Source organism: Camelus dromedarius, chromosome 36 (genome assembly GCF_036321535.1).
Source record: "Camelus dromedarius isolate mCamDro1 chromosome 36, mCamDro1.pat, whole genome shotgun sequence".
Classification (NCBI taxonomy): Eukaryota; Metazoa; Chordata; class Mammalia; order Artiodactyla; family Camelidae; genus Camelus; species Camelus dromedarius.
This window is the reverse complement of record NC_087471.1, coordinates 1,382,610-1,394,868: the sequence shown is the minus strand read 5'-3', so window position 1 is coordinate 1,394,868 and position 12,259 is coordinate 1,382,610. Positions and strand designations below refer to the sequence as shown.

Genomic DNA, 12,259 nt, shown 5'->3' with positions numbered 1-12,259 from the left:
TAATTTCCAGAATATATAAACAGCCCATACAACGTAATAACAAAAAACAAACAACCCAATCCAAAACCAGGCAGAAGACCAAAACAAGCAACTCTCCAGAAAGACCTACAAATGGTCAATAGGAAGACATACAAATGGCCCATAGGCACATGAAAAAATGCTCAGTGTCGCTAGTTATCAGAGAAATGCAAATCAAAACTACCATGAGGTATCACCTCACACCAGCTAGAATGGCCATCATTCAAAAGTCCACAAACGACAAATGCTGGAGAGGCTGTGGAGAAAAGGGAGCCCTCCTGCACTGCTGGTGGGAATGTACTTTGGTGCAGCCACTGTGGAAAATAGCATGGAGATTCCTCAAAAAACTAAAAATAGACTCACCCTATGATCCAGCAATCCCACTCCTGGGCATATATCCAGAGGGAACTCTAATTTGAAAACATACATCCACTCCAATGTTCACAGCAGCACTATTTACAACAGCCAAGACATGAAAACAGCCTAAATGTCTATCCTAGATGACTAGATAAAGAAGATGTGGTATATTTATACAATGGAATACTACTCAGCCATAAAAAATCATAAAATAATGCTATTTGCAGCAACATAGCTGGACCTGGAGATTGTCATTCTAAGTGAAGTAAGCCAGAAAGAGAAAGAAAAATACCGTATGAGATCACTCACATGTGGAATCTTTTAAAAAATACAAATGGGAAATATAGCCGCTATTTTATTACAATAAATATAAACGGAGTATAACCTTGAAAAATTGTGAGTCACTATATTGTACACCTGTAACTTACATAATATTGTACATCAACTATACTTCAATTAAAAAATAATAATTTCCATTTATCTCTAAGAAAATGAAAAGACAAATGGACTTATTTACAAAACAGAAACAGACACACAGACACAGAAAACAAATTTATGGTTACCAGGGGAAGAAATTAGGTGGGAAGGGATAAACTGTGAGATTTGCAGATATTAACTACTATCTATAAAGTAAATAAACAACAGATTTCTTCTGTAGAGCACAGGGAACTATATTCAATGTCTTTAGTCACCTATAATGAAAAAGAATATGAAAACGAATATATGCGTGTATGTGCATGGCTGACCCGTTATGCTGTGCACCAGAAACTGACACAGCATTGTAACCTAACGATACTTCAATTAAAAAAAGAATTAAAAAAAATTGAGCAGCCACAGATGAAGCTGCTGTGCCCCCTTGGCACTCAGAATGGCATAACTGTGGTCCCAGCAGTTGCAGAGGTCCCTGGGGCAGCATTTCTCAGTGTCACTCTTTGAACCTCCATCAGTTGCCCCAGGATGCTTATTAAAAAGGAAGATTTCAGAGCCCCCACCCAACTGGCATCTCTGAGGGCAGCGCCAAATGTGTGTGCTTTAAGCAAAGCCCCGCCCCAGGACAACTCTGAAGTGCTGTGCAGGGAAGTTGGAGAAAAGAATCTGTAAGGGGCTCTAGTAATGAACCTGCATAAAACGTTCCTCCAGAGCTCGGTGATTGAGGACAACAGCCGTGTATCCCCTCCCTGTTCCTGTGGCTCAGGATTCAGGGCTCGGCTTTGTGGGGTGTCTCTGACTCAGGGTCTCACACAGGTCGTAGTCAGGGTGTCGGCTGGGCCACAGTGACCTCCAGGCTTGCTTTGGGAAGGACCAGCTTCTGAGATCACTCCCGTGGCTGCTGGCAGGTCCAGCTGGCAAGCCGTGAAGACAGAGAGCGCGTGCAGGATGTAAATCACTGACTTTTGTAACCTCATCTCGGAGGTGACATCTCAACACTTCTGCCATGTTCTCCTTGTTAGAAGCAAGCCGGAGGTCCCGCCCACCACCCAGGGAAGGGGCTACACGCAAGTGCGGAAACCGGAGGGTGAGGATCACTGGGCGAGCCTAGAGGCTGCCTGTCGCAGGTGGCAGAAGCGGGGATTGAGTGCAGACCGGCAGGGAGCTGGTTGCCGGAAACTAGGGAGATGAGCAAGCAGGGCATTGCCGATGGGTTCTGATAACAAAGCACGAAGCATCTCAGAGACGGCCCCATCTGGGACACTCCCGCAGCTTCAAGTTACAGGAAGGGGTGAAGCCTTGCGTGGGCTAGAGGAGAGAGAACAAAAAGGTGGAGCCTCATTCGTTTCATCAGCACTGCTTCCCAGATCATGGGCGGGGAGATCATTAAAATGGAAGTATTGGGGTGACTTGTTAGAAATATGACGCAGCAGCTCCTTTGCCAGAAGTTCATCATACACTAAAATGTGTGCTCCAAGTCCTCCATCCTCCACATTCTGAAATAGAGCCCGTGAGGAATTTGCTATTATGGGACAGGAGAGTTAAAATGAAGCCAATTTCAAGTTCAACCTGACCTCCTAACCTGGCACTATGAACACAAATGGCTGGAGAGAGACAGAGAGAGAGCAAAGAGAAATGTCTCTTTCCAGCCTTCCCAGCTTTGTTTTGTGACATTCAATGCAATTCTCAACTTTTTCTCAACATCATGAAAATTATGATTATAATCCCCCACTGGAGAGAGAAGCATCTCACACGTTTATTTATTCAAACTTTCTGCAGAAGAGGATGGAGAAACGCAGAGGGAGAGAAAAATGCATGCATGCAAAAAACATAACAAAACAAAAAAAAAAAACAGCCAAAATGATCTAATCTGGAAGAAAAGACAGACTGGAGACAGGGTTGGTCCTGCATGTTCTGGACCACACTGAGCGCATGTAGCTCTCCATGTGAATTCGGACAACACACACCTTGCACCAGGAATTTGCTTGCCATGGAGGTCACCAAGAATTGACCCAGCACGGATCTGTGCTGACAGTAATAAAGTTCCACTTGACCTGCTCCCCCCGCAGAGCACGGAGCCAGAGCAAAGCCTGGCTGGTAACTGTGGGCCACCTCCTTCCAAAGCTCATTCAAGAGAAGAAACTGCTCCGTGACAGCCCCCTTGCCAAGAAAGGGGCCAGAACCCAGAGCTCATCCCGGTGCTTCACATATGGATCCTCCTCAAACTTGGACCCCTTGGTCCTCCAGCCTCTGCACCTCAGAAAGAGCCAGTAGGAAATACAAGGCAGGGCATGGACCTCAGCGACCTTCCTAAACTAACTGATCATTAAGAGTGACCAACCTTCATCAGGAAGGTAGACCCCTCCCCTCAATCTGCAGCCCCCACGATGCTCCCGCCTCGCTGAAAGACCTCGCCCCGATTGCAGGCTTCTTCAGCATTCTCAATCGAGATTCAGTATTAGGGTCATGCAGGCTCCCGAGTGCGGTCTCAGGACGTGCCTCCCTCGCGGCAGGCAGCCACCCCGAACGGACACAGCCGCACGCCGCCTTCCCTCACCCAGGTCGGGAGCAGCCTCTGTGGCAGAGGTCAGAGGAGCAGAGAACGGCCGGGGCCCAGCTTCCTGGTTTTCCCTCTGAGGAGCAGGCACGCCCCTGGCTCCCCGCCCCTTTGCTGCCCTCCTCTGCCGTCTGAATCCGGCCACCTGCCTTCGTAAGAGCCCGGAGGGGTCTTTCCATGCCTTGGTCTGTTTCGTGCTGAACTGCACTCAAGTTCCCTTTGTCCTTTTCGTCACAGGACTTGACTTCCTCCAAATCAGGGACCTAAGGTCATTTCAGTTTTAGGCAGATGAAAAATTACTGCCGTACATGTTTATCCAACAAGCCACAAGAGAGGTTCAGGAGTAAAGGTTCCCTCCCCGGTGAGACCGGGCCACGTGAGATGATCGCTCGGCTCGGGGATGTGTTAGTTTACGCGGGGGCCTTTCTGTTGGTTTCAGAGGACCCGGTGTGGTCTCTAACGCCCGGGGACGGCCAGAGCGCCCGTTTCCCTCCTGCCCCACGTTCCCAGCACACACGTGCTCCAGGTAGGACCACTGTCGCCCTGGCACGGATCTCCACAAGGCAAGAATGAAACAGAACAGTTTTCCACACATCTTAGGGGCCTGTCCCGTGTTCTGTTTCATCCCCAGTAAAGAACGAAGACACCTTAAAGCACCTGAGCCACTCCAGAGGCGAGTAGAGGGAAGCAAGGTGAACTGGGAGCCTGAGTGAGAATGTCTGCACCGACCTCGCTGTGACTGTTACTTTGAGGATCAAATGAGGCCACTGGGTGGACGTGCCAGGGAATGCAAAGCACCACGCAAATGCAAGCAAGTGTGGAAACACTGCCTGGGTTTCGAAAGAGCTGGGCTTGGTCCTGGATCTGTCGCGTCATGTGATCTTGGGCAAGCGCGGCACTGCCTCCAGGACCCCCGGCTTTCTGAATACATGGTTCTCCCGGCTGCGTGATGCCCACCATGCTGGCCTCGCGGGAGCGGGCTCTCCATGCATCTCAGCTTTGGCACTTGGCTCTGAACCGCCCTCCCCTCCGCAGCTGCAGATTTCATACAAGAAAAGGGTACTCAACAGAGGCCCCCTTGGGGTGCAAGAAAGCAAGCCGGGGGTGGGAGCAGGTGCAGCGTCCTCGACCATCTTTGCAAAGGTCACGAGAGGAGGCAATGTCAAAGAAAGTCCTTTGGGGGCGAAGCAGGCTTTGAAAGCGGGGTGTCTGACCAGGCTTCCTGTCAATGCACGTTTCGCTCCAACCTGGCAGGTCTCTTGCCTGCTACAGCTCATTTCTCACTCTCCTGGGGAGCTGACAACTCTCAAAGCCAGGGCTCCCTGCCAGGAGTGATCACAGACGGTCCATATTTATTTCAGCGAGAGACGGAGAAGGTGAAACACCCTCCTCCCACCGATTCCGACCACAGTGACCGGCACCTAAAGAATGAAGTCCTTGCGGCCAGGGGGGTCCAGTGGGGCATCGTGGCCAAAAGCGCAGCTGGGCCCAGGCATCCCCAGAGCCGACGGTGGACCCGGGAGGGCCAGGCGGGGATGACTCCATGATACGCAAGTTCGGGTTTATGGGTCCTAAAACCCTAACTATGGTGACTTGGTGACGTGACCTTGAATCTGAGGTTTGAAAGGTGACACTCCTGTGATACCTCACAGAACAACGTCTCCTCATGTTCGCACCCCTCAGCCTCTCCCCTCCTTCCCTCTCTTCAGACGCTGCCTGTTTCTTGTGTGCTCAGGGCGTCAGGGCTCCCCTGCAATGTGGACAGTGGCCGGAACAAAAGACCATGGGCATCTGAATTTAGAGCGGAAACAGCCCAGCGGCAGGGACATGAGGTGGCAGGGGGTGTGATGCAACAGGCAATGCGGAGCGAAGCAGGACGGACAAGCCCTCCCCAGAAGGCGTGGGGCCGCAACGTTCGCACTTGACCCAGAACTTCTCCGGGGGTGGGGGGTGGGGGCAGGTGACGTGGAGGAGGGTGCCTCGGGCAGAAGGATGCATTTCCTTGGATTTTTCAAGGTCTCACCCATCAGCCTTTCCCTGGGAATGATCGATTCTGCGTCTCTGTGTATACAGTGGAGCTCTGTGACTGCAGAAGGAGCGTCCAGCACCAGCCACAAGCGTGTCTCACAACAGCCTCCCCCGCCCTCGGAGGAGATCCTGGAGGCGGCCGCGGCCGCGCCCGAAGCCCGTCAGCTCACTGCACCGAGCAAGAACGGAGCTGTTCATTCTGATCTTACAGGAAAAGGACCTCCTTTCCACACATTTTAAAAAGTACTTCTCTGTACTTGGCCACTAGTCGGCAACCACAAAGTGAGCTTCAATCTCAGACAGGAGGGTCCTATGCCCACCCAAGCCTTTTTATAGCTTGACAGTAACAAACAAAGGAAAACAAAGCAGCAAGGCTTATCAGTTATGCTGAGAGCAAGCAGCACCCAAGCCGGCACAAGCGGGAGCGTTTGCGGTCAGTGACCCGAGCTGCTGGTAAGAGAGGGACATTTTGTACCAGCACGTGCTGAGCTCAGCCCAGCTCAGCCCTCTCACTTGCTCTGAGGACAGTCTGGCCAGAGAGGGAACCCCCGTGCTCCGTGGGTGCCGCCTCACGGGAAATGCGCTGCGGCTTGAAACCGAGGAAGAAGCTTGGGCAAACGTTTCTGGCTCATGAACGTGCTTGTCAAAGCTCTGCGCAGCGCGAGAGAGGGAGGACGCGTCCTTGCCGGGGGCCCAACTTCCCTTCCCTTCTCGAAAGCCCCGCGTGTTCCCTTTCTGATCACCAGCGAACTGCCGCATGGCCTCGGTGCCTCTTTCTTCTCTGAACTTCCTCTCCTCTTCCTTACACTGTCTGCTCCCTAAGAACCATGCCCGCCCCCCGCCCCCAGCTCCGGGTGCAGCCGTGAGCATCCTCCGTCCTGCCCCTTTACCGTGGGCCCGGGGTGGAGCTGCCGGTTCCCTCGCAGGTGCTTGGACGCTGCTTTGAGGTGGGTAGCTAGCTTTCAGCCTCTTGGGAAAGCCTTTGATCCCCATCCCATTCCCTCTTCAAATCCCATCTCACTCCCTCCCTGATTCCCATCCCATTCGTCTCCATCACCCTCCCTCCTTTCCAGTGGCAGCAGGCACCCTGCCTTACATTATAATCCAAATGGGGCCACCTAAGGGCTCCGGCTGGTGGTGGGAAGGGAAGGGAAGGGACAAGGGAAGGACGAGTTGGGGTCAATAAATAATATGCATTAGTGTAGCAGGGAAGGACAAACCTGACTCTGTGTTAGACCTGCCCCTTTGGCTCTGACCCTGGGCTCTGTCTCCTGGGCTCAGTCGTGCTGGTTCCACACCTTTTGTAAAAGACTGTTGTCTATGGCCTGAAATAGACAGGAGAGCCCGTTCTCAAGGCTCTGACCTTTAAGGGTGTAACACTTCCCCAGTCATATAAAGATAAAAAGTTGCAGCAGAGAATAGCACTTGTTGCTGGAGGTTTACAGGGACACCATGACCCGACCCACGGGGACGGCTGCAAGATCAAAGGATTCTGACACCAAGAATTGTGCAACAACCAAACACACCCCCGCCCTTTCTTTAGTATAAAAGGAGCCTGAATTCTGACTTGGGTAAGATGGTCTCTAGGACATTAGTCCCCCATCTTCTCGGTCTGCTGGCTTTCCAAATAAAGTCATTGTTCTTCGCCCCAACACCTCATCTCCCGATTTACTGGCCTGTCGTGCGGCAAGCGGAACGAGTTTGGACTCGGTAACACTATGACTCCCGCTATTGATAGCAGAGTGGCTGGTTGTACCAAGTAATGATAACAAAGCTACTCACCATTGCCCCAGAGCCGTGTCTGCTTAGGGAGAAGACGCCACTCCTTCCCTTGTTCCCAGTCGGTCTGGCCCACACGAGTCCTTGAACCAAGATGAAGGTGGTGCAGGACGCCGTCGGGCATCCCATTCGCACGAGCAGCACTTCAGGACAGCTCTGAGGCCAGCCCCCACCTCGACAGGGGGCCGATCACGCCGCTGTCCTGGCCGCCTCCTGCTCCCAAACCAGAAAGTTGGATGCGTGCTCAATACCCACCCAGCAGAAGGATCGCCACCTCTCAGTGGATGAAATCAGCCCCATGCGAAGCGAAGGGAGTTAACGTGATGGGCTTGGATGAACTGGAACTGACTTCCTAGTCACGTTACTAGGTGAGCCAGTTTGGGGCCCTAATGGGAAAGGAGAGCGAGGAAACGGATGTCAGGGAGCAAACTAAGAGCTTCCTCCATCTGAGCAGGAGACGCAACGTGCGTCGGAAAGGACCTGAGAAGTGTCCGTGTTGGACGGTTGGAGGGGGAGCCTGTGGGAAGGTTACGGTGCAGCCAGAGAGCAGGAGGACGAGCGGGGGAAGGGGTCACGGAGGCTGAGGGTGGGACAGGTCTCGTGGAGCAGGTCATGCTCGTTTGTGCAGGATGCTGCCAACAGGTCTGGCGACAGTGACGACGTGGAGGCCGTCGGGCCCCTGAGCCAGGGCTGCCTTGATGGCCTGGTGAGGGCGGAGCTGGATTAGAGAGGCCGAGGAGTGACAGGGAGGCAAAAACAGAGACATAAACTCCGGGTGACTCTTGTGAGAAACCCCTGTAAATGCAACGTGGGAAGCCAGACCGCGGCTGCGGAGGTTCACATTTCCGCTCGTGTTTTTGTTCTGTAAGAGGAACTTGACCTGGCTTATGTTTCACTGCAAGACTCCACCTGACAGAGCAAACAGAAGAGGGACCCAGGGTGCCTGGAGGTGTTCGGCGGGGTGGAGCTGGGACTGGTTCTGGGAGGGAGCGGGCAGCTCTTCATGCGCTAACGTGGGACGGAGGGGACGCCGTGAAGCTTGCACAGGGATGTGCCCTGGGCGTTTAGGGGAAGAAGGATTTACTATCCGGCGGCTTCTGTTTTTCTCTTTGAAGGGGGATATGCGTAATCAGCTGAGACCGGACACTGTTGGGTTCTGTCCTAAAGCTCCCAATAAATCCCGTTCACATTTCCCGCCATGAGCGCTGAGTCATCTGAGAAGTAAGTCAGAGGAGTCAGCATTTGGAGGCCAAAGCATCACAGGGACTGCTGATAAAGCTGGCCCTGAGGAAGTGATGTAGGCCCGCCGTCCAGTGGGCCCACTCCTTAGCTGACTTAAAGAGGCAGTGTCGTGCTGGCCAGGGCAGACACACACCAAGACAGTCGACGCAGACAGGATGACCTGCAGTCACCAAAACGGACAGAACAACTCAGCAAATGACACAAACAGAAAAAAGCTTGACCTCAGCGAACTCTGAGATGGTTCCGAATTGGTTAATTAAATGATCTCCAAGATGACCCTGTGCCCAAGACAGAACATATATTCTTGGACCTATTTTTCTTATACCAATTATGTTCACTTCCATCATTCCATACAGTTTGGCAGGGGTCCTTAATAAGATAAAACAGAAAATTTAACTGCCCAAATAATTTGAAAAAAATCTAGAGACGCCCCAAATTAAGGAAACGTTTTTCTCTGATTGTCAAGTCCCCAAGGAGAAATTAAATCCTCCGGTAACTTCAAATCCAAAGACCAAAGGAAGTGAAGACCAAAAGCAAATTATCTCGCCCTTGAAAGTTAAAAGTCTAAAGACACGAGCGACCCCCTCGGTCCTCACTCGGCTTAGTATCCGCACCACGGCTTCTCGGCACTGGGACGGCACTCGGCCTTCTGCAACCTGGGCTGTCTTTGGCAGGAGTTGACGTGGAAGCTCCAAGACCTCAGAGTTTGAATCTCCCTAGTGCCAAAGCTGTGAGGTGGCTCTGCTGTTAAAGAGGACAAGAGGGAATGAGATGTACAAGGTGACCAAGGACCTGGAGTCACACACCCCACACTCATCACGCAGCTGGCGCCCCCCAGCATGATGATGGGGAGAAAGAGGACAGTGCCCCTCTCCTGCTCCACCTCACCCCCGTTTTCCCCTGCTCGATCTCTGGGCATCCTGGGGCAGGCCCTGCACGCAGACAGGCTGTCTATGCGGAGCAGTGTGAGGCTGGGGTCTCCGCATTGTCCCAGATGACCTACCTCACGCCTCGGCCTGGCTGCATGCGGAGTCAAGACAGGTACACTGCCCGAAGCTGTCTCCGCCCTCCCACAAAGAAGACTGACAGTTCGGCATCCTTATCAGTCCTGCTCAGTGGCTGCGGGTTGTGGGTGATGCTTGGTGGGGAAGCTGGCAGGTCGTTCAGAGGAGCCATAGAGAAATGGCTCCCATCTTGTTCCTTCTAGGAGCACTCAGGAGCAGGAGCAGGAGCAGGGGAGCCCTTTGTCAGATGTGCCCTTTGAGTATCTTCCAAGAGTCAGCACAGTGAACAGTGGCAGGGAGTGACACGGAGGTGAAGCAGGCCCAGTCTCAAACATCAGGCCCCGTTCACCATCTGCGGGGCCGGGGACCACCCACACTCTCCACGCCGTATTCTCTTCCCTGTGTCAGGGGAAGGGGGGCATTAACTCTGCAGAGTGATGAAAGCTTTTGTGACAATTCAGTGAAATGAACAAGGTCTTCTGCACGCACGGATCATCCTGCTGCAGCTCCCTGTTCACACACGTGTGGCCTCTGCCCCCCCCGGCTCTCAGCAGAGCTCTCCTCCGAGCGCCTCCCTGGTCACTCCAGCTGTAAATTCTTCAAGCAGCCTGGGAATTCTCCACAACCTGAGCCCCACTGACCCCAGGACCACACGGAACTGACCACAACTCCTGTAGACTCCTCAGGACTGACGGATTCTGTGCAATGCCTTTGCAGGGCTGGATAGAGCGGCAAACAGGACAACCACTGTGACACTGTGGTTTCTAGCAAGGAATATATACTCTTGTCTTCATCTCTGTTTCTGGCACAGAGCTTCTAGAACTCTTGGAATTTCCTAAGTGATGAAAGCATAGAAATGTCTTCTGTGTTACATTAATGAGGTTATGTTTTGGACTGCAGCTCAGGACTGGGACCATTCACCAGAAGAACCTGGTAAGAGGGTTGGGACTTTCAGTTCCACCCCTTGATCTCTGACCTCTGGGGAAGGGAGAGGGGCTGGAGGTCGGATCAACTGCCAATGGCCAATGGCTTAAACAATCACACCATAAAACCCCAAAAGGAGCAGGTTTGGAGAGCTTCTGGGCTGGTGAACACATGGAGATTTGGGGAGTGTGGTGCCCTCAGAGGGAACACGGATGCTCCCTCACCCTTTTCCCATTCCCCACCCTACCCACCTCTTCCATCTGGTCATCCTTGAGTTGCATCCTTTTATAATAAAATCAGTAATCTAGTAAGTAGAATCTTTCTCTGAGTTCCATGAGTCGTTCTTGCAAATTAATTAAGCTCAAGGAGAGAGTGGTGGGAACCTCTGATTCATCGCCAGTCAATTAGAAGCCCAGGTGACAACATGGACTTACAATGGGTGTCTGAAGTTGGGGGCAGGGTTCGTTCATGGGGGATCAAGTTCTAAACCTGTGAGATCTGAGGCTGTCTCTGGGTAGACAGCGTCAGAACGGAGCTGAGCTGTAGGACAGCCAGCGGGTGTCGGAGAACTGCTTGGCGGTGCGATGGACCCACACCCACAGGGCGGAATGGGCTAGAGACTCTGCGCCACCATCCTGGGTTAACGTGACGGTGGAGGAGACAATGAATGATCAGAGGTCACAGTTCAAGAGCAGGGAATAGTAAGAGCAAAGACATCCATGCCTCTGAGGACACGGCATTTGAGAGAACCTTCCAGAACGCTGAGGGAAGGGTATTCCCGCCTGAGAGCTGGGACACAAATGAGTCCAAGATTAGATGAGGAGCAGGGAGGTGGGCATTCCTGAGGCAGTGGTCAGTGGCTGAAGAATGGATCAGCCGGGCCAGACTTAAGAGCTGGGATTTTACTTTAAGTGTGAGAGGGAACAGGGATGCCTACAAGAAAGGAGAGGCCCCTTGGGCTACGGTGGCGGGGGGGGGGGTGGACGTGAACTCAGGAGGCGGGGAGGAGCTGCTGCAGGGGTGCGGGTGGGGTCAGGAGAAAGATGTGATGGTAGGGTGAGCTGGGTCGTGCAGCAGTGACAGCCCCAATACCTCGATGGCAGAGCCAACAAGGTTTATTTGCCGTCTACACTGCATCTGTTGGGGTCAGCAGGGCACCGCCCTGTGTCCTCTGTTCTCTAGGACACAGCTGACAGCAGCTGGGAATTGGCACGTGCTCAGGGACAAGTGAGGGGACCACTGCCCTCCCACTCCCAGGGCACTGCCCGAAGTCGATGGTCCCACCACCCCGAGGGGCAGGAGGTGCCCGGGCGCAGAACCAGATCCATGAAACCCCGTTCCGCCCGAGTCAGTGCTGAGGCCAGAAGTGGGGAGAGCTGAGGTCTGCCACGAAGGTGGTGGTGACAGGATCTTGCTGGAGCCTGGAGTCAAGCCCTGGACTCCCGGGCATAGATGTGGGTGTCGGGGCGGGGGGAGCCGCGCAGCCCCCCAGCCAGGCACCCCGCGCCTCGCATGCGGCCAGCACTGAGATGCACGAGGCGCGACTGCCGTGGGCCACGCGCTGCCTCCGGCATCACACCCCTGGGAAAGGCGTCCTGGCCACGCGGGTCAGGCGGGGGCCTCTACGCGTGCTCGTCCCCATCCACATGCGACCCCTTCCGGCGACAGCAGCCTCGCGCAGGACCGCGGCCACCTGGGCAGGTTCCCTGCGCTCCCTGGAGGAGCCCCTGACATGTGCCGCGGACACTCCGCTCTTCCGGAGGCTTCAACCTGCTTAACAGTTTCCCCTGAAGTCCCTCTTTGTACGTTGTCGTTAAATGACGCCTGGCCGTTCCGAGCCGCAGACCCCGCCCTCGCTGGATTCCCTGAGGACGTGTGCGGGCTGGGCGGCCAGAGAAGGAGACCCAGCCCGAGCACCCTG

At 53.7% G+C, this 12,259-nt stretch overlaps 1 long non-coding RNA gene across 1 annotated transcript; it reads left to right on the top strand.

Moving 5' to 3' along the window:
• Positions 1-5,340: 5,340 nt before the first annotated feature.
• On the top strand, positions 5,341-10,655 carry LOC135320047 (uncharacterized). Its single transcript, XR_010379178.1, has 2 exons — positions 5,341-7,536; positions 8,284-10,655. It is a non-coding gene; the product is annotated as an uncharacterized LOC135320047 (long non-coding RNA).
• The last annotated feature ends 1,604 nt before the right edge of the window (positions 10,656-12,259 follow it).